A 22,054-nucleotide genomic window follows, 5' to 3' on the forward strand; every position below is an offset into this window, starting at 1 on the left:
TTTCTGATTAGCATATTTATTTGTAAAATAACGTCGCAAAGTTAGTTAAGCACGTCCAATGTTAGTTAAGCAGTTAATTTATTTTTAAAAAGTACTATACGAGTTGCGAGAAATGTTAGCAGTAAATGCAAGTACATAAAATGGTTTTGTAGAAGCATTCGATATTAAAGTTTTAACGAGTCCTCCGCGGTTTCAAAGTGTGACATGCATTGTGAACTGTGTACACATATATCCTTGGGTTTAGTTTCCGCCGGAACTAATTATCGGTTACAGTGATTCGTGGAAAACGTGAATCGTGGTAAAGGAAACGTTCCATTATTGGAAAACGGTCGGATACTTAGTCGTTTTGATTAATATTCGTCAATTTAACATCGTTTTTCCAATAACCATGAAATATGAAAAAAATTTAATATAAATTTAAAATGAATTTAGATCATTTTATCGAATCAGTAATAATTAAAATAGCATTTACACGATTTCATATCTTCATTGAAAATTCAACTCTCACGTGTACACGTATATCGATCTTCTTTAATGTTAATTCTTTTAAATTTGTATTTTTATTTAAATTTAATTTTCTATACGACGAGGCTTTATTCTATCAATGTTATTTATAGTTTGTGTAAATTCCATTACGTAATGAATTCCAATACTAAAATACTAATGCTATTGAGATATTTGTATGATTTTATTAATAAATTCATCATATTTCATGCTATATATCTATTATATCGCGTTGTCTTGATCATTGATAAAATTGAATATCAAAAATGTTATTATTCTTTTTTAATTCTTTAATTACGAATATTTTGATATTTTCTTGAAGATTCTCTATTTTTTAATACATATTATAGAATATATATTGAAAACATATAATATTGATATTTTATTATTTCTTGTTTGTATGTTTTTTATATTTGTAATCAATTTTATCAAAAATAGTTTTTTCTCGTTTTAATTGATTGTTTTATTTTCGCGTTGCATTCAATTCTCGTGAATTATTAATTTATCGTGTAAAAAGTTTTCATATATAAAAAAATATGAGCCAAAAGGTATAATTATTTTTTGTCGTGCGTTTTGTCATTGATTATTTTTTAATATGTATTTCTATTATTTATAAATGTATTAAAAAAACAAACAATTTTAACCGTTTGAAAGAAAAAGGATTGTATTTATTTTGCAGAAAATGTTTCGTAGAAAGTTTTAACGAGACAGATTCGTTGCATTTATATTTTATGTTTTCAACAAAATCGTATAAAACATAATAAAATTTCCTATAATTATTAGAAAACATATCATAAATAAGTAAAATAATATATTACGCTGTTAATAGAAAAAAGAAGCTAACATTTCATCTCATTTAAAATTGTCTTTTTCGAAAAAATATTTATAACCTGTTTTATTTAATTCGAATTCAAGATTGATACAATTTTTATATATAACTTCTCTAAGTCAGTTTAAATATAAAACATATTTTATGCAAATACTTATATATAAATAATACATCATATTTCATTTCTTGGAACGATATTTGGAACGCTAAAACATTTAGAATTTTAGAATAAACAAATTCAACGAAATTCATAACCTTAACCGTATCAGACTGTGAACCCTTAGTGGGGGAAGCGGGCACAAGTAGGGATGCCATGAAGTGAGCCTCGCATCGGGGCGGCAGTCGAGGCTCGTCAGTCGACCAAGTAATACGTATCCTGTTAATCGTCGGTATAAGTGTGTAACGAACAACGTGTACATAAAGATAAACGCGAAACGAAAGAAAAAACGTAAAATTTAATTGCGTGCAACGGTAAAAAGTAATAATTGTGCTCGACTCGAAGTTTTTACGTTGTTTTTTCGTTTTATTATTGCCTTGTAGTTTCGGTCGTGAGTGTTATCTTTATTTCATTTATTTTATGTGGTATTCCATTCGAATCGAGAATTTGATTAATCGACCGTGTATTACGTATATTGGACACAATTCTATTCCCTTTTCATCTATAGAAGAAGAAATTTGCTTTTCGATTCAATAGAAAGAAGGATGAGTAGGAAACGACGTATATGACGCCGTATCATTGCATCGCGAGGTAAGAGACTCTTAATTTTCCGTTTTGATTTTTGATGTGTTTGTTATTATTTTTATTGAAACATGTTGGAGCATGTGCATAATCGCCTGTATACATTTATACAATGTTTGGAAAGGGTAACAAGCGAATAATAAGCGAAGTATGATAGATGATTTGTTTTGAAAATTAGACATGGCGGTGGAAGAAAGCGCGCGGTTTTGTATGAATTTAAATACATAGGTTTAGTCAGGGCCCGCTAGGGGAACACATTTATCATTATTTTCACATGTGCATTATATAGATCTGAATTTCATTTAACTATACAAGAAAAACATTTAGAAATTATGATTTATTATATTTTGTTTTCTAATCTAAAATCTAGGAATTTAGATTAGAAATCTAGAAACTATAAAAGCAAATAGATTAGTGTTGGCAAATAATGATGTGAAATATAATAATTCGATAATATATAGATTTCTATTTCTAATATTATAAAACATTATTATTATTATAATTATAATTATAAAATAATAATAATAATGTTATTTAATTGGTATCATTAAGTTTTGATTAATACATAAGAATAAATTATGCAATAGTTTAGACTTTATTTAAACTTTATTCATATTTTTATTTCTTTTTTATCATAAAAAATATAATTCTTTATAAAAAATATTAATTTAGTAAAATATAATATAAGATACTAATAAAAATTAAATTTCTTCATTATTTGAAGAAATGAAGAAATTTAATCTAATTATAAAACTGAAAATTTGTTATCATCACTTACGACCCAATAATATCATTTAATAATCAAATTGATTATTTCGAATCAATAGATTTTTCAAATTATCTAAAATTGTATAAAATCTTTTTATTTCATTCGATCTTTTGCCAAATATAAAAATCGAAAAATAGAATAATTGAATATGGAAACATAGAGAGAATATAAAAATAAAATATTTTTTTTTCATAAATTCTTTTATTTCGAATTCCATAAATTTTTTTGTGGGATAAAATTCGAAATACCATGAATTTTTATCAAACATAAAATAAAAAAAAGAAATTTGAAATATTACAAACTTTTTTCTACGAAATATCCGCATACAATATAACATTTTTAAAACTAGAAAATTCGAAATACCGCGAACATTTATCAAAATTTAAAAAATAAGAATAATTCTTATTTATTATTCTGTACATTCTTTTTTATTATTCTTTGACGAAGAATAATTACATTACACTAAATATCAAAAACTTGTGTCATAAAATACAAGATTTTTTCCCCAATTCACGATCCAAATCAAATTACTCAACGAATAAATGAATTATTCAAAAGTTCGGCGCAAATTCACGTTTCGTCTCGAAAAGTAAATTCGTTCGAATACTTGCATCATGTTACACGATAAAACCGTAATTAAGAGGCCTTGTCTCTGCCGACAAGGTATCTCGCGTGACTGGTTAAATCTCTGGATATCATTAGTTAACTATGTAAGTATGTACTCTTTACTCTTGTACAGATTCTGTTTGGCAGTAGGAAACCCTGGAATATAAGCGGGGAACGTATTGCTACCGGTTCGTGGGCGTTACTTTCTTGAATGTGCGGGGAAACTTGTTAAAACCGATGAGTACAAGTCTTCGCGAGATAGTTTGAAACCAAAAGATTATCAAAGATGTATGATGATCAATGATACAGAAATACAGAATTTTTTGAAGGAAAATTGGAATATTGATTTTTATAAAGAATTTAAGAATTTAAGGGAGGATAAAAAAAATAAGAGATCGTTGAAAAATTGAGAGTCAATGCTCGAAATCGAATAGGTATTGTTTATTAAGTAGAAAGGATTATTAATTCTTAAAAAGTGATATATAAGAATTAATTTAAAGAAATATCGTTTGTAAAGGAGAAAGAGGTGTTAATTTTTAAAAATTGATGTTAGGTCTTTCGAAAGAGTTGAAAGCAAGAATATGATTTTGAAAACTTGAAAATTAATATTTGATATTATGAAAATATTTTCTAGAAAAAAGAAAGTAGAGATTTTAATAACCTTAGATTTTAAAAAAGAGATAAAAAATAAATATCTTAATTATTTAGGATTTAGAAATTATTATAAAAGATAGTCATTATTCGAGAAAATTTTATAAAGATAATCTTTCTAATTTCAAATTTTGTAAATAATTTTTGTAAATGTTTAATTATTAAAAAGTAATACATTATGATGATAAATAGGTTATAAGATCATCTTAATTAATTAATTATACTAATAAATAAATTATAAAATTATTTGTTGATTAAATAAGAATTAAAAGTCATAATTTCCTTTTTTTTTTAAACTTATTACGAAACATAATATTTCCCTTCCTATGTTGTTTAATTTTTGAATTTTATATGGTTAAAGAAACATTGTCTGAATTTTTATATAAATACCGACCAAGGGAATATTTAGTTAGAATGAATGTAAAGTAAATTTTCCGAGTATTTCCCGGTGAAAATTTCCATTCACTGCGCGATATTTCCATGTTTGCGACATGTTACAATTCGCATATATATAAAAAACAAATAAATAGAACAAATTGCGTTTCTTTTATTCGAGTAAAAAAACTATACATTTGGTGATCTATCAATTATTTCGCTCGTTTCGAATCGGGTTTTTGAATAAAGAAAAATTCTTGCTTATTTTCGATTCATGTCGAGAAAACGTATTGCCACATATATAAATTTGATTAAAATCGGCGAACAATGGGAACTCTGTAAACAATCGAATAAATTTCTGTTGTAATAGATCATCTTATATCAATGTTGTATCGAATGCTTGTATCACTAATTTTTGCTTTTTCATATTATTCGATATTTGTCGAAAAGAATAATTGGATTTTTCATAATATAATTCCATTTTGTTTTTATCAATCGTTGATCAGTTTTAATTGTTTCCTCTCGTTTATTGTCCATATTTTCTTTTGCTATCGTCGTTGACTTTTATTTTTGATGTTATTTATTGTAAATTATATATTAGCATTTGTATCGAATTATTTTTTAACACAAAATTCTTCTCGAAAATCGCTTCGGTCGCATTCTACCATTTCAATTCCTAGAGGAATCGGATCCTATGACGAATATTGGAAGAAACTACCCACGAATTTCATATTGACACGTAAACCGCATCTCTCCACTAACACCAAATTACACACATCTACGCCTACGTCTCGATACGTGATGCACGAAAATAAACCGCGGTGCTTTATGCATTTTTAATTAGTCACGCTTTATTTGCCAGCACGAAAGTTTGTCAGCCAAAAAAACTTAACATCTCGATGTTGTCAATATCTTTTCCAGAGTGTTCTCGTGAGAGGAAAATCGATGGAATCGAAGACGAAACTCGACGATGAGTGTTTGAATTTTTTATCAGAATTGGACATCAATTCAGTTACATTATTAATTAAGTTTCTTTCGTTCTTTTTATTGGGATTTATTGAGGCGAAACTTTGGTTTTTTTTTTTGTAACGAATATATATATTAAATTTTTTCTCGTTGTATGATTCGTCAAATCTCAATGCGAAATTAAATAAATATTATATAAAAATTGTCTCAATATTAATTTTCAACAATTTTAAAATTTATATATATATTCGAAAAATCTCATTCTTTACTTAATTATTAAATTAATTCGAAATTTTGCTTTTCCTTTGAGATTAATAAAATAGAATTAATGAATAATACATAAGGATTTTTTTTTATTAAAATCACACGATATAAAATCTCCTTTTAATAAAAAAAATTTCATGTTCGGCATGAATGAAAATTTCGAAAATTATTCCCGAATCGAAAGTTCTATATGAATTCCAATGAAATAATATTTAATTATTGCTAATATATGATATAAAACTAGATAAATCAAAAACTTTTTTTTTTATTTCAATTTTTATCAATTTACGGTGAATTAAGCTGGATTTCAAATTATTTTTATCCAACTACTGGCGTGATCGAAGGAAATAAGTCACTACCGAAAAGAGCGATCGTCGACCGCAAATTATCGTTAAAACTTTCTTTCAGACACGCTATATTCGGACTTTTATATATTTTATTATATATAGTACAATGGCTCACGAAAGTATTAAAGCATTTGTTGCAAATAAAACTTGTAATAATAAGATATATTTAGATTTAGAATTTTGAGGGTATTAAAATTACTATAAGACAAATTATTAAGATAATTTAAGAGAGTGAACAGGATTTTTAAAGATTGGATATACTTTTTTTAAATATAACTCTATAATAAAACTAGATAAAAAATTTAAATATAAAATATTTAGATTTTTAGTATTTTTATCAAATTATTGTAAAAAATATTTCCAGGCAACATTTTATTCGAAACATAATGATTCGAATTTCGAATATAGATTTTATTAAATGAAAAAATCTAATCTATAAATATCTAATTCATTATATTCTACATATAGACAAACTTTAGTGAAAATCAAGATTTTTGGATTAGATGAATTTCTTGGCAAGATGTTTCATTTATGCAAGTTACTTTATAATATAATCAAAGATTTATACATAGTGGACCTTAATAAATTTTAATAAGGCTTAGTAATCTTAGTAAAACTTAAGTAGCTACATTTTTGATGAACATTAAAATCAAAACAAATATTTCGAAAAAAACGAATAGAATTTTTAATAATAAAAATAAATTTTTTATCTTTTCATCCTCGAATCAGTTTTGTAATTTAAAAAAAAAAAATCATAACGTTATATGTATCAAAAGTATTTTAGGATTAACTGAGTTATAGTTACAGAAGGATAGAAAATAGAAAAAAATGTTGTATCAGGCAAAATTAAGTGATTTGGAATCGTTTATAACACGATGTGAAATAAAGATGTTTCTCAAAGATTTCAAGGTCATTTTTATCTTTTTAAATAGAACCCACTAACGAACTTGCGAAAAGATCATGATACAGAGTGATAGAGCTTGTTAACCTTCTGAACGGTGGATTTCTTCATATATTTGTATCTTTAAGCAGTGAATTCGTTTCATATATTTATATTTTTTCATATATTTATATAGTATGTTTAAAAGTAGTTTCATTTTTCTTTTCAAAATTATTTGTATATTATTAAAATAGTAATTTATTAAAATAGGAATTTTTATACATTTAAAAAATATGTATAATATACAAAAAACAAAAAAAATATATAATTTAGTGTAGAGTTAAACAAATTAATAAAATATAATTACAATTCTTGATAGTAATTAAATAATCATTATTATTTTCAAAATATAATTAACGTGTCTAAATAACATGAATAATATATCAAAGTATCTATCAAATTCATAATATTTACATATATTAAAGTAATTATATTCATAGTATTTATAGTAGATCAATTTAAGCATGGATTAACTTTAAGCATTTTAATTCTTGATAAAAATAGAGAATTTATAAAAGTTTTCTAAAATTTTAATTTTTATTTAATTTTAACATATATTTCAATCTTAGACTAATCAAGCTTTACCAATGAGAGTTTGTATAATAATAATAGTATATTCTCTTGACATTAAACATAAAAAGATCAACCACGACAATTGTTCAAAAAATAGAAAGGAAACAAACTTACAAATTTCATGATTATATAACGCAGAATCTCTGATAACTTTGAATATCGAAATCCTATAAAAGAGAATAATACTGACCTTTCTTCATATTTCCCTCGATTTTTCTAGATATTCTCTGTCATGTACATTTCTAAATTGTCATTTATATAATAGTATAACAGATGGACCGTAATATTAGTCGTGATTTATCTTGCTTCCCTTTCGTTTACATAATCAAATTGTTTGCAGTCACAACGACCTCGCAGAAAGATCGTTGATTCCTCGAAAGGAAACGATTCATTCATTTCAAAGATCTTTTTTCATCTTTTTTTCTTTTTCTTTCACCTTTCAGTTTGGTCGTTCGTTCTCTTTGCACGGTATCGATTTATAATAAAACCGAGTACGAAAAAATAGAGGATTGACCGACGACACTTTTGCGTGTTTCCATTTCCATTGGTTGGGATTAGAGAAATAAAATTATTATCTTTGAATAGAAAAAGAGAGAAATTAGTTTCTCGGATTTGATTTGAATTGAAAACGTTTGTACAGGTTTTTTTTTTTGAGTGATTAAGTTTCTGTTGAGATTTAGATTTTTTTTGTGAAATTTTTTTCAGATTATGATAATAAATTATAGTAGATTATATATATATATATATTGATTATTATTATTATTTATGGTTTTTTTTAGATGATAGGATATTATGTTCAAAATATTATTTTTAAAAAAAATAAGTATTATTTTAAAACTAAAAGAATTTAGATTTCATTATTTTTCTCTCGTTCAAAGTTTCTTTGTGGAAATAAATATACACGATATGATTAAGTTTTGATCTTTAAAAGAAAAAAAAAATGGAAATTCTTTCACTTTGAGAGTAAATCATTGAAAGGTTGATGTGAGTTTATTTTGAGGATAGAAAAAATTAAAAGATGAGTCAAAAGTAGAAAAATTATTTTTTAATTTTAATTTGTATCACTATTTTGAAACATTTCTAGATAATAATCTCAAGATAATGATCAATAATTTTAATAATTTGAGATGAAAGAAAATTATTTTCTCATATTTATTTTAATTTTATTCAAAACAGAGTATTAATGTGAGTTTTTTTTAAATGTAAAATCATTGTATAAATTTTAGCAAAAAATTGCTATTTTTCTTTAGACAGATTTAAGAAATTGTAACAGATTTAATTAATCATAATTAAAAAGTTATGAACTTAAAACGTAATAACACGTATTTTAGTTAATCTCTTTATTCATTTTTTATCCTTCTCGTTTAATCCATTCTTTTCTAATTAAAACAAAGCTCTTAAACTTCTAATTGAATAACCATGCCGAGGCTGTTTTTATCAACCAGATTTATGAAGATAAATCCATTCTTTAGAATCAGATGACATCCTTTGTTTATACGTTAAATTATTCCTGGATAATAAACGCTTTCAGAAAGTAATGAGAGAAAATTCGTGACATTGTCAGGGGGAAAAGAATTTCAAGAAGATAAGACATATTTATAAATTAATTTAACAAATTATTTTTTTAATAATAATAAATAACTATAATAGATTCGTTGTTGATTCGAGACAATTAATAAATTATTCTGAATCAACAAAAAAAAGGACTTATCGTAAAATCGTTTTTTCTCTCCAATTACTTGTTTTTGTAATGTTTAAATATTTAAATTTCGAAAAATCAATTGTTTATTCGCGTATATTAAATAAAATTGCCATATTACTATTTTATTATGCACATAATTATCCTATATTTAAAAAAAAAAATATTAATTTCCATAATTCGAACATCAAAAGAAGAAATATACTACTCATCACTTAAGCGTTATATAATTATCCATTATTCCACGAACCGCTCATAATGTACAATATAATCCATCATTGACTTCTATCAATCGATAATAATTTTAATTCGAGATCAATCTCCGTTCGATCGAAAAATAAAACTGTAAATAAGGATAACGTGATATCGTTGGTATGACGCTCTACAGGGGGCAGCCGATCGAATGTCGTTCAATTATCAATGAATTACGTCATTCGGCCACTTATTCGATAGCAAATGTCAAAACGTTGAAAAAAAAAAAAAAAAAAAAAAAAAAAAAAAAAAAAAAAAAAAAAGAAAAACAAAAATAAAGAAATGGAAGGCCTGTCCGCTCGAGTGACGCAAATAAATCATGCACAATTCTCTGTGTTAATCTTCGTTTCACGTAGGGTGACTGTACTCCTCGGTCGAGTGTACAAAAAGAAGATCCTCGGTGACAGTGGAGAGTAAGATCCTCGAGGCTAGTAGTTTGATCCGTGCAAGGTCGGCCATCTGGCTCGATAAAAGCCTCTGTCGGATACGCGGCAGCTCGACCCCAAAAGGTTCTGAGTGTTTGAGAAACTTCTTTTTGTAATTGGATCGACTAAATTGCAACTGAGATGAGTTTTCGCGGATACTTTATTCTTTCTTCGAACGAATCGTCGATAAATTGACGGAGGATATTAGCAAATTGATATAAAATTTTTATCGCTTATGATTACTTTGTAATATTTTCAATTGAATTTTGTTTCGTCTAAAAAAAAAAAAAAATAGATATATAAAAATTAATAAATGAAAGGGATTTGTTTGAAAAAGTATAGAATAGTTTGGGTTAAAAACACGTATAATCAATCATTTTTCATTTGTCGATGGTATTTTTTTTTTTTAAATATTTTTCAATTTAGAATATCGTTTCACGAAGAAGAAAGAATTTTCTATTTTTTCCTTTTTTTTTTATATATATATTTTCTTATATTTTCACAATATATTTTTCTTCTTTTAATATATTCATGGAATATATTTTCCATCCTTTACATTTATTTTACCCTTGTTTTAAATTGCTACATCTTTCCTAAAAGAATATATTTTTCTATTCTCAAATTTGTTTTCATACTTTACGTATTACGGGTTATCCATACCTAATATTTGCCTTTGTTTTGTATCAATTTTTCCTTTCAGAAGAATACAATTCATAGAACAGCATAGTGTCTTTGTGTTCTTATTACATTTCTCTTCTTTTACGCTTGTCTTTATCCCATTCGATACGAAAACAACGAAGATAGTCGTAAACCTAACTTCTGAGAGTCTAAACCAACTCAAAACCTCAAAGATGAGACAACCTTTTCAACCGAATGAAAAATACACCCACGTTCAAAAAAAAAAAAAGAAGAGAAAAAAAATAAGAGAAACACAGCTTATAGAAAAAAAAAAAAAAAAAATAGAAAGCAAAACATTTCGAGCGATAAAATATTTACATAGTTGTTAATGGAGGTTCGAGTAACAAGAAATTCCACGTATTGAATTTCCATTGTAAGAAGACTCTTCCAGTCTGCCGTTTAACTTTTCACGATGGATCCTCGAAGATATCCTTACCGGGGAAAATTTTCTTCGTGGACATTTTTTTTCTCTTCTCAAGTTTTAAAAGTACCCGTATTATCGTGGATCTGATCGATGAGAAGAAACAAGGGGGAATGGGGTTGGCTTTAAAATTTGCTCGTTATTTCCTCCACGTGTATATATATATATATATATATATATACATTCTTTTCTATTTCTTGGCATGATTCACCGATGAAGATAATGCACGTGCTCTCGAGCACAACGACGTTGATGATAAACTTAACTCGAGTTTAAGAACTCGTCTTGGTGTGAAATTCGTGGACTCTTTATTCTTATTGCGAGAGATTCCTGACTATTCCCTCAAGAGAAGACCTCTTTTATTTTTGCCCGGAGCTTTACGCGAGTTCTTACGTGGCCATTTTTAGGATGTTTTAACCCTTTTGATTCGGCTTTCTTTCTTATTCAATTTTTCTTTTAGAAGTACAATAGATGCAAAGGTGAATTAAAAGTTATTGCACAACATTAAGGGAAATTTGGAATAAATATAGAAAAGTTTTGAGCTATAATCCACTCTATCACGAAACGAAAAGATTGAAATTATTAGATAGAAAATAACAGATTTCTTTGAACAAATAACAATGTATCAAGTATTCCTTGTTTTCGTTACAAGAATGTACATCTGAATATAATAAGAAAATAATTATATAATATTATTATTATAATATATTCATGTGTATATAATGTACTAATCAATTTTTATTAAAATCAAATTTCTTTTTCTATTTCTTTCTATGCTTTCTTTCTATTGGTTTTAGTTAATTCTTTAATATAGTTTTTATTAGTTTAATAGATACATCAATTATAGTTTAGTTTAATCTGTTCTCTTTTCTCATTCACATTTCTATACGAGCATGTTTTTTATAGACTCTTAAAATAGCTGCAAACGCGGATTCTGAATGGATCCAATTCCTAGTTGGGATGTGGGAATTGCTTCTGCAGTTTCTCTTTCCTTGGTACTTTGATAGACTTGTTAGTGAATCTCTATATAGAATGTTTTGAAGAAAGAGAGATATAAATTTGTTAATAATGGAAATATAATATTTTATAATTTTGAAGTTCTATTTAAAATATTTGGTATAACAGTTATTTATTTGTAATTTTAAACATAATATTTATATCGTAGATATGATTAAAAGATAATGACTTCAGATATAATGATTAATATTATTCTTCTTTAATCATTTATACATATACTTTTAAATACTTACAATTAAAAATTTAGATACAAGTAAATATATTCCAATATTTAAATTTTTAAAATATATACTGTTAAATGCTTCATTTATCCCAAAATTCTAAAATATAGAAAGAAGAAAATCAACGATTCCATTTTCCTTATCAACTTTCTTCATCTCTTCTTTATTCACTCGCAAATGTCGACTGTTATGCTATCAGGATAAATGTTTTCTGTAATTATGTAATTATTCCGAGTTATTAAAAAAAAAAAAAGACGAAAAAATGAAGAAAACATGGCACGAAAGGTGATGTCCTTGGTTAAAGGCCGGGTTTATCGATTTTCTTGAGGCATCTCGCTCTCTCGAATAGAACCGTGCGACTTCTAGCACAAGAACTTTCCTCTTCACTCGAAACAGCTCGCTTTTGTTGACCCCAGATGATGATGCTACAGCCGGAAGTGCTTTAGAAAAGTGAAATAAGGTAACAGTTTACCTTCTGATCCAACCTTGTGTCGTATGTAGATATTTCTTAGAAAGCTGTTTTCGAATGAAAAATTGTCTCTCTTTTTTTTGTTTTTGAAAGAAGAGAACGTTTAAACTGATTGAAAAAGTATATATCGAAAATTGGTATTTTCGTATGCGTATTTGTTTTTTTAAAAAACATGTCATACTAGGATTTACAATTTATTTTTTAATTAACGATACGTGTCTTATTTGTATAAATAAAATGTGAAGAGAGAAAGAGAATTTAATAAAATGAGTGGAAATTTTATGAGAAATTATTTGAAATATGAAAAATTATAATTATGCAAATTACAATTCTTTTATCGAATATCAATATACGTATAAATACATGTATACCTCATTCGTATTTATAAATTTAATAAATAATTTTTAGTATTAAATTTTTCTACGTCAAAAATACATGAAAAAATTGTTTTTATCACGATCTTTTATAATCTTTCAATAATTCTTCTCATTGCATACATGTATTATTTTAATTAATTATTAAATAAATAATAAATATATTTCTTTTTGATGAAATAGGTATTATCCTATAGAAAAAATTGTAAAAATATCTGTTTCTACTATAAATAATAAAAAGAAGTTCTTCTTTATCTCTAAACAAATTTGATTCCGAAATCGTTAAATTTTTTAAGGGCGCGAAAAATGAGAAACCAGATAAATATATATCACATTTTTGAAAAAAGTTTTACAGGAAATATGGAATCTCATTTCTTTTAAATTGCGTTCAAAATGGAATGAACGAAATAGAAACAATAACTAGATAAACAAAATTGATATTCATATGGCATTTTCCACTAGACACCTCAATTCGTGATTAAATTGGCGTTGTTTGTCTCCATTTAAACTGATCGCGGTCAACTTTATCTATATGTAGTCATCTACTTCTTAACACCGACTCTCGATTCCTAATAGCGTTTCATTGGCGTTTATCAATCTTGTTCAGCAAATATTAGGCGATCGTGCAAAACTTCGATCGCGTTGCAAATATTTTTATAGATATAAAATATCCTAATGGAAAATTCTTGAACGATTCTGTACGATTCTTATGTTTATACGACAAAAATTCATATTCGTGGAACATCTTTGAAAGATCGAGTCTAGAGATCAAGTATAAAAATTAGCATATAAAAATTTTGATTGAGATTTGTTTATTAAATTTTTCTATTGGAAAATTTTTGAACAATTCTGTAGTTTATACGATAAAAATTCATACACATATTTGTGGAACATCTTTGAAAAATCTAGAGGTCAAGTATAAAAATTAGCATATAAAAATTTTGATTGAGATTTGTTTATTAAATTTACATTTAACATTCTATCTATATTTCTTTATCCAATTGGAATTCCAATTGTTTATAATAAGATAGCACAATGAAGATAATGCTATCTCATTCTATTTCTATCTCACTTCATTTAATACAAGTTTCAATTGGTTATAACTTATCAATCAATAAATCTTATTCTTCTACATATATTAACTTTTCTGTTCATTTTGACCTCTAGAAATATTTTTGTCTCCAAATGTGTCTCATGAATATTAATACTCTTAGTTTTAGTCTTTATTAACACTCTGTCTCACGATATATTACACCCTGTTTACCAATATTACAATTTTTTAAATTAATTGAGATGTGAAAAATGGAAACGAAGAGCAAGAATATAATGGTAAAAGTAATATATTGATACAAGAATCTCCATAAGGAAGGCATGATTGTTCGATTAAAGAAATTTTCGGATAGCAAAAGCTTTTCTCATAATTATTATACTTAAATATATATATTTTCAATATCATGATACACGAATTATTATAAGAATATGTACATGTGACTTAATTTATTTTTATGATAGTAAAGAAAATATAATAATAGAATTCCAATATTAGTTACTAAAATGTTTGGACAGGATTATAAGAGGAAATTCTAAGATATAAGTTTATTCAATATTAGAATCGACGAATAAAAATTGTTTAATAAAATACAACTAAAATAAATAGATATATAAACAAATATATCTACATAAAATGTAATAATTAAAGAAATATTTATCCTTAAAATTATTCCTTCATAATACAAAAGAAAAGTAAATACTTAAGTAGATTCCTCTGTAAAACAAGTTTCTCATTTCTTTTACTACTTCATTCAAACACCATTCTCAAAATAAATTTTCCAATTCTTTTTCTATGCATAAAATGCCCATGTAATTTCCCAGTCGAGAGGTATTCCATTTTCACGGTTTCTTAGCTGGAAAAAACGCGATTTTTCCAGCTAAGAAAAATTACAACGAAAAACTTGTTTTAACGAGTTTAATATTTGATTACTGGAAACACCGAGGAAAACAGGAAAAGATGATTTCTTGCCAATCCGGTTTGGCTGGTGGCACGATTACCTATGATATCACCGACACGTTTTCCGCTGCTAAACAGTTTTAAAATTCATGAAAATCCCTCGAATGGATATCGCTTCACCGCTCGTCTTCGCGACGAAAGATATTCAAATAAACGGTCCCCGCGGTCAAGTGGCGTGCGCCTCAGTTTTTGCCTATAAATTTCCATGCACTTCGTGCTTTTCGCGCGCCATGCGCGATTTCATGGCAAGACAACGATCGTTTACCCCTCGTATTTTCCTCCTGCTTACCTAGAAAAGCATATTGCTCGTTTATACGAAATCGATCATTGATGATGTTATAAAATTTAAAATTTTTTAAATTTTCTTTCCGTAGATGAAACAGTTTTGAAATGATAATATAATTTTCTTTTCTTTCTTTTTTTCTTTGGTAAATTTTTAAGATTATTTTCATTATTTTTTTCATGCATAATTATATATATTTTTTTATTTATTGATTAAGTTAAAAGTTGAGTTGAAAAAATTAGAGATAACGAATGCCGCACTGCATCAGTCGTCTACATATAAGTGTTTCTAATGGAAAATTTAAGTCGTCTAGAACTGAAAAAAATAAATTTCTAACATTTTATACCAATTTCTTTCATCCGTTTGATTTAATCCTAAAAAAGTCAATTTCAAATTCATAATTACGATCGAATTCGATATCTGATCCTCAGAATCTTATTTTATGTTATAAAATAAAGAAATCCTCTCTTCGATAAAAAAGAAATTTCAGAAGAAAATCACCGTCCAACCTTTTACGATTTCGATCCTTCCTTCCATACCGCCATCCCTAATTGAATATTTCTCACAGCTGGCTCTTCCAAATCACAAAAAAAAGAAAAAAAGGCAATTTCGAATCGAGCAGCCTAGATTCCAAGGAAACTCATCTTCTCACATCCTAAAAACAAAGACTGTCCTTCGTATATAACACTCGCATCCCCATGCCTCGCTCCCTCTTTTTCCCTCTTTCGTATATCACAAATTTCCTTCCTTTGTCTCTTTCATCCTATTCTTCTTTTTTTGTGATTGCTTCAACCTCCCTATATTTAGCATTCGTTTCATTCCACCACTATTTTCAGTGCTCGCTTCATTCCCCTTTGTCCCTCGTAATTTCTTCTTCCCTTCTCTATTTAACTCGTTCTCCGTTCGTATCTTTTCTTATCTGATCCAACCTGTGGTATTCCTTTTCGCTGTACAGAATGTCGTATAGAAATCCAAGAAAATAGTAACGAGGTCGAGGAATGGTAACGTTCAAGGCCACGGCTTTTCAACCCAAACGTTCAACATGCGTCGCGATTTTCCTCTCTTATTTTTCTTTTCTTTTCTCTCTTTCTCTCGTTTGATGACTCGGTGATTTCAACCGAGGTTCTTTCTTCCTTTTCACCTTGGTTCACCGTATTCTTTGTACGACCTTAAGGGTTTTACGACACAAGTCGAAAGAAAGTTCTGGTTTCTCGAGGTTTCGCGGGTTAAGAGAAATTTTTTGGGGATGATGGTGGGGGATTTTTTCTTTAATTCGAGAAATGTTTATGAGAAAACATGAATTGGAAAAAATTCTCCTTTTTTTTGCGAAGTTTCTTCGTGAGAAACAAAAGCTCGCACGAAACATCATATTTTTTTTCTAAATTTTATTTACAATTTAAAAGAATACAAATATAAAAATTTTAATAAGAGTTTAAAAAAATATTCTCATAGCACGAATGTAATTGATTTACCAAGAAGTTTCGAAGAAAATAAGCAACGCAATATTGTTGATTAATTAATAAAGATATAGCAAGTGAAAAGAATGGAAAGAATACAAACATTATTAACGCTTTCATTCTTTTCTAATAATGGATATCAGAAGATATTGTAGTTCTTTCGATAATAGATTGATTCTTGTTTTTCTTCGTATGTATTTCAATGAAGAAAATTTTTAATTACATTAGTTGATTGTGAAAAAGAAATCGTATGGATTGAAAGGTGTATATAATGGATCATGTGTTTTGAGGCAGATTAATTAAAACAATGTATTGTTATGAAATCCTTTTTTCTATAGAAAAGTATTCAGATTTATTGGAATTTATTTAAAAATTTTAAATTCATTTTTAATTGCATTTGCATATTTAAACAATCGTGTCATTTTATGATAATATAATGTACGTGTAATTTTCAAATCAACTGTAATAATCATTTTGCTTACTTTAATATGCACACTGCAAAAATTAATTAATTCAAAATATATTACATGTGTTTCAGAGTATTAGTTGATATTGGATGAACGCAGGAATTTTTCAATACATTACATTTGGAATTATTATTTGTTCCATATTGATATTGTTTCTCATAAGAGAATGCAGAATTAGCAATGGCAAATCTTATTAACTTAGATTTAAACACATATGTAAATTTTAAAGAAAATTTTTTCCATATCTTTAACTAGAGTTAATCTATCTAGAATTAAAATATCTATCTATAATATCTATCTATAATAATCTATCTAGAATGAAAATAAATAGATACATATTATTCAGAATATGGTACACAATAAAAATTACATTAAATATTGAAATATGATTCTACGTATTAAATATTTCACGCTTACGAATGGTAAATATTTAGAAAGGAAAATATCCAATTTAAAGTTCATAATTGCTATTCCTAATTTTTTTTATTTTATTTCTTGTATTTTTTATTCGTATTAAATTACAATTTTCACTACTATTGCATCTTTTATCGTCTTACAAAAGTTTTTAATTTTCTTAACTAAAATTTAATTTAACTTAATTTAACTTCTGTTCTTTATTTTCAAATTTCCTCCACAACCAAGATTTCAGATTATATTATAATATTCAAAAAATCTTTGAATAAATTCCAAAATCACTATTTACTATAATCATTCAACAAATCATTAAATAAATCCCTAAATTATCATCGTGTTTAAAAATATCCATTGAAAAAATTATTTATTATAACACATTTCCTTATTGCTGTAATAAAAACTTTCAAATTTTCTTAATTATTGTACAATTTACAAATTTTCAAATACTTTTTAAAATATCTTTTCTCATTCGTTTGACGAGCCTTCGAATAAATACTCAAATCATGTTGATCTAGGATTAGATGTAGGGTCATTTTATCAGCGATCCTGGCGCCATCAAACTCTTACTCGCAATCAAATATGGTATATCTTGACGCACAAAACGCAACGCGACGTACTTAGGAAGCTATCTTAAGTCTGTTGGTTATTTAACGGGAGCTGATCTGAATTTACGAGCAGCTTGGTACGTCTGCAGAATACGAAAAGTGTGTTGGAATACCAGATGGTACATAATGCAAGATGGTCGAACCGGATAGAGGGCGCTGCTGATGCAGCCTGCTAAACTTGTGTAGAGTGATTTTACCTCGAAACTTAATCCTGAGGGATGGCATTCCGAGTAAAAACGTGAACTGAGTTCCCGCGAAACTTTATCAAACTGGAAGTTTTTGTCCACTTGCACTAGTTTTTCTAGAAGTCTCTTAAATATGAACGACACAAGAATTCTAATATAACTCTTCCTGTTGACTTTTATTCGTTCTCTGCTCGCGATATGAGACTCGATATTTCAAACTTTGGACGACTATTGCACGAACAGGGATATTGTTATTAAAGTAATTCGAATTCATTTATTACAACAATTCAGTATTTTTGTTCATGTTAATATTATAATTATCGTATATAGAGTCTCGTTTTGATTATATTTTTATTTTATCCTTTTTAAAAATGCAATTCTAATGAGAATATATAATTTATGTTTTAATTTTATGTGTGTTATATTTGACTTTATGCAAAGTTTCCTTATGTAAGGCACTTTTTTTAAGAATCTTATCAAAGATAAAAAACTTTTGATTGTTGAAGTTCATTTAGTTTTTTTACAAAATAAGATAAATGTAAATTTCTTTCCAAAAAGGAATGTATAATAATAAACCTTAGCATCACAGATTATGATTCAGTAAGGAATGATTGGTATTTTATACCGTTACTTGATTTAAAATTACTTATGCAAAAGTTATTATTAAATATGAAACAATATAAATTACAAAGTATGTTTTTAAATAGATGCATTTATTTATTTTATGAAATATAATATTAATAAGACAAAAAAACTTTGTATTAAAGTTTATTTTTTATTTCAAATTAGAATTTTCTACATAGAGTTTAAGATCAGATTAATTTCTATGAAGAGATTGGCAGAGAATGATGATTTGTATTATGGAGATCGATCAAAAATAAATATTGACTTAATTAACGTGATTCAATATAGGTCATTTTGAACCTGTATCGAGAGTTTAATGAATTTCGTTTTAATTGGTGATTATTTAACGAAAAATCTATGGAGCTTTTCTTACACGATTTTCTCTTATTCTTTTTATTTTTATTTTTTTAAATGTTATACTTATTATCTTTGTATTTTTTTTTATTTTATTACATTTTTGCATCTTAAATCTTACGTTTTTACGTTTCTTTTGTCTTCAAGATATAGATTGTTTCATTGCTCTCTTTATCAAAATAAAAAAAAATAAAATAAAAAAAAGAGAATTATCTCGAAAATGGAATTGGGTCAGGATACGAAGTATGTGTTCAAGAATTCCAAGTATCGAATAAATTTCAACGTATCTATGAATTTTATGTGATACGATATCGCGCTGCTCCCTTTTACTGTGCCATTTTTGAAAGGCGGAGTCATATAACATTTTTACCGTCTGCTAAGGACTCAACATATTTATCACTTTACAGACGACGTTTTAAAAAAGGAGAAAAGACGCAATACTCTTTCTTCGCGAAATATTAGAATTTTCTTTCGATTTTTTAAATTTCGATTAATCTAATTTTCATAATGGAATAAAAAAAAATTTTCAAATAAACTTAGATAAATTAAATATTTTTCATGGGACAAAGCAAACAACAATATAGCAATTTACGTAATTTTTATTTTAATAACAAGTTGAAGTTATTTACTGATAAAGGTACAAAAATAATATCGAAAATAATATCGAATAACTTGAAACATTAATCGATAATGATATTTTAAAAAATTAAGAATTTTTTCAAACTGCCTTACGTATTTCACCTTCCATTAATTTCTCAACTTTATGATATAAAATTTCTAATCTTCCAAAATGTATTTCTTTCAATTATTTCTTGTAAATGTTTGACTAAAATTCTCTTTGTTAAATGAAGGAATAAATAAAAATAAAAATTTATATTTCTAGTCATCTTGCGCTCAGGAACCCTTACTGGGAACAGATTTATAGCCGGAAATAATAAACGTAGCCTTTGAACGGTGCGTAGGACACGTTAGATACTTTGTTTATAAGGGTTTATTTTATGATTTGAGAAAGCTTTTTCAATTTTATGCAATACATTCATAGATTCTTTTTCATTTAAATATATATAGAATATTAAAAATTTCATTAACATTTTTTTCTCTTTTTTTTTTACTATTAGAGTATTTTTTAATATTTGATGAAAAATGGAACATTTTTAGGAAAAAATATTATTTCAAGATAATATAATAATTATTAAATAATTAATATAAAATAAAATGGATTTATATTTCTTTCTTGTAACATTGATTTAATCAATGTTATTTTTAGATACCACTATAATAAACTTGTGTAACATTATAATGATAGTTTATAGATTTTTCTATTCTTATGATAATATTATATAAAATTTGTTTATATTAACAAAGATATTTTCTATTTAGTATGAAGAATTACGTAAAATTATGTGTTAATACGTCAAAAACTTTATAATCTTCCTGTATTCTATCTTTTATATAACTCATTCTCAAAATACCCAAAATCAAAATTTCGATATCAAAACTTCATAAAATTACAACGTAATCATATCTAATCAAATAGTTCGAATTTCTATAGATTCTTTATAACCATTTTCCTTAAATTTTTCACATTAATTGTCTGCATCTAAAATCCCAATATTTTTATCATGAACATTCGTTTCGACGTAAAAGCATCAAAGACGATGTGTCTTTGATGATAATAATAGCTACATCGATCCTTATCAATCAACATTACGTCACGATGCACACGGTTGAAGGTGTTAGAAATCATATGTGCGTCACGTGTGACGTAAATCTAAACATATTTAGGTCATTGTGAACATTGTGAATTAAGTATACTAAGTCCCTTTGGAACACAACGGATTACGATGCCGTGTCCTTTGGCCGAATTGAAGGACCATTGAGTTTCTGTGGCCCAGTTTCCCGGATATTCGTCGGCCAGAGATGAATAAAGAACGATGTTATACGCGCTCGATGGATCGAGATTAATTTTCAACGAATCCTCTAAAGGGTTCGATTGATTATTCAAAGTGATTAGTATTTACTGATTCGAATTTCGGTGTTTCTTTTTTAAATAAAATTCCTGAAATTTCTGTTTTAATTAATGATCAGCAAGAACTTTATTAGAAGTTATTTTGTTTGGAAAGGATCAGGTATTAAAATAATAAATTACTTAATGCGTTTCTTTAATAAGATTTTAGAAGTTTTTTAAAATAAACTTATTTATTATTTTATTTTATTGTGAATAATTAATTTAAATATTTATCTCTTAAATATTTGATTCAAGATTTTTATTGGAACCTATTAGACAAATAGTCTAAAGCTCTTTCGCTTGTGAAGAAGTTTTGAAAATAGATGTTCTCTATATAAATATTTTTTTTGAAATATATTACCATTATCATGTTAATTATTAAAGTTCAGATACTCCATTAAAATCAGCTAGAAAGTTCATAAGGATATATCTCCAGAAAGTTTTGATATTCTGGAATACCAAACATACTTTCTAATTGATTATATATTTATATAATTATATAATATTAAATATTTTATATATTATTATAT

At 26.4% G+C, this 22,054-nt stretch overlaps 1 protein-coding gene across 1 annotated transcript in view; it reads right to left on the minus strand.

The window, feature by feature from the left end:
• LOC102674401 (histone acetyltransferase KAT6B) overlaps window positions 1-22,054 on the minus strand; it is a 62,938-nt gene that overhangs the window by 14,639 nt on the left and 26,245 nt on the right. The gene's annotated exons all lie outside the window — the stretch shown is intronic.

The sequence above is a fragment of the Apis dorsata genome, unplaced genomic scaffold (genome assembly GCF_000469605.1).
Source record: "Apis dorsata unplaced genomic scaffold, Apis dorsata 1.3 scaffold_473, whole genome shotgun sequence".
Taxonomy (NCBI): domain Eukaryota; kingdom Metazoa; phylum Arthropoda; class Insecta; order Hymenoptera; family Apidae; genus Apis; species Apis dorsata.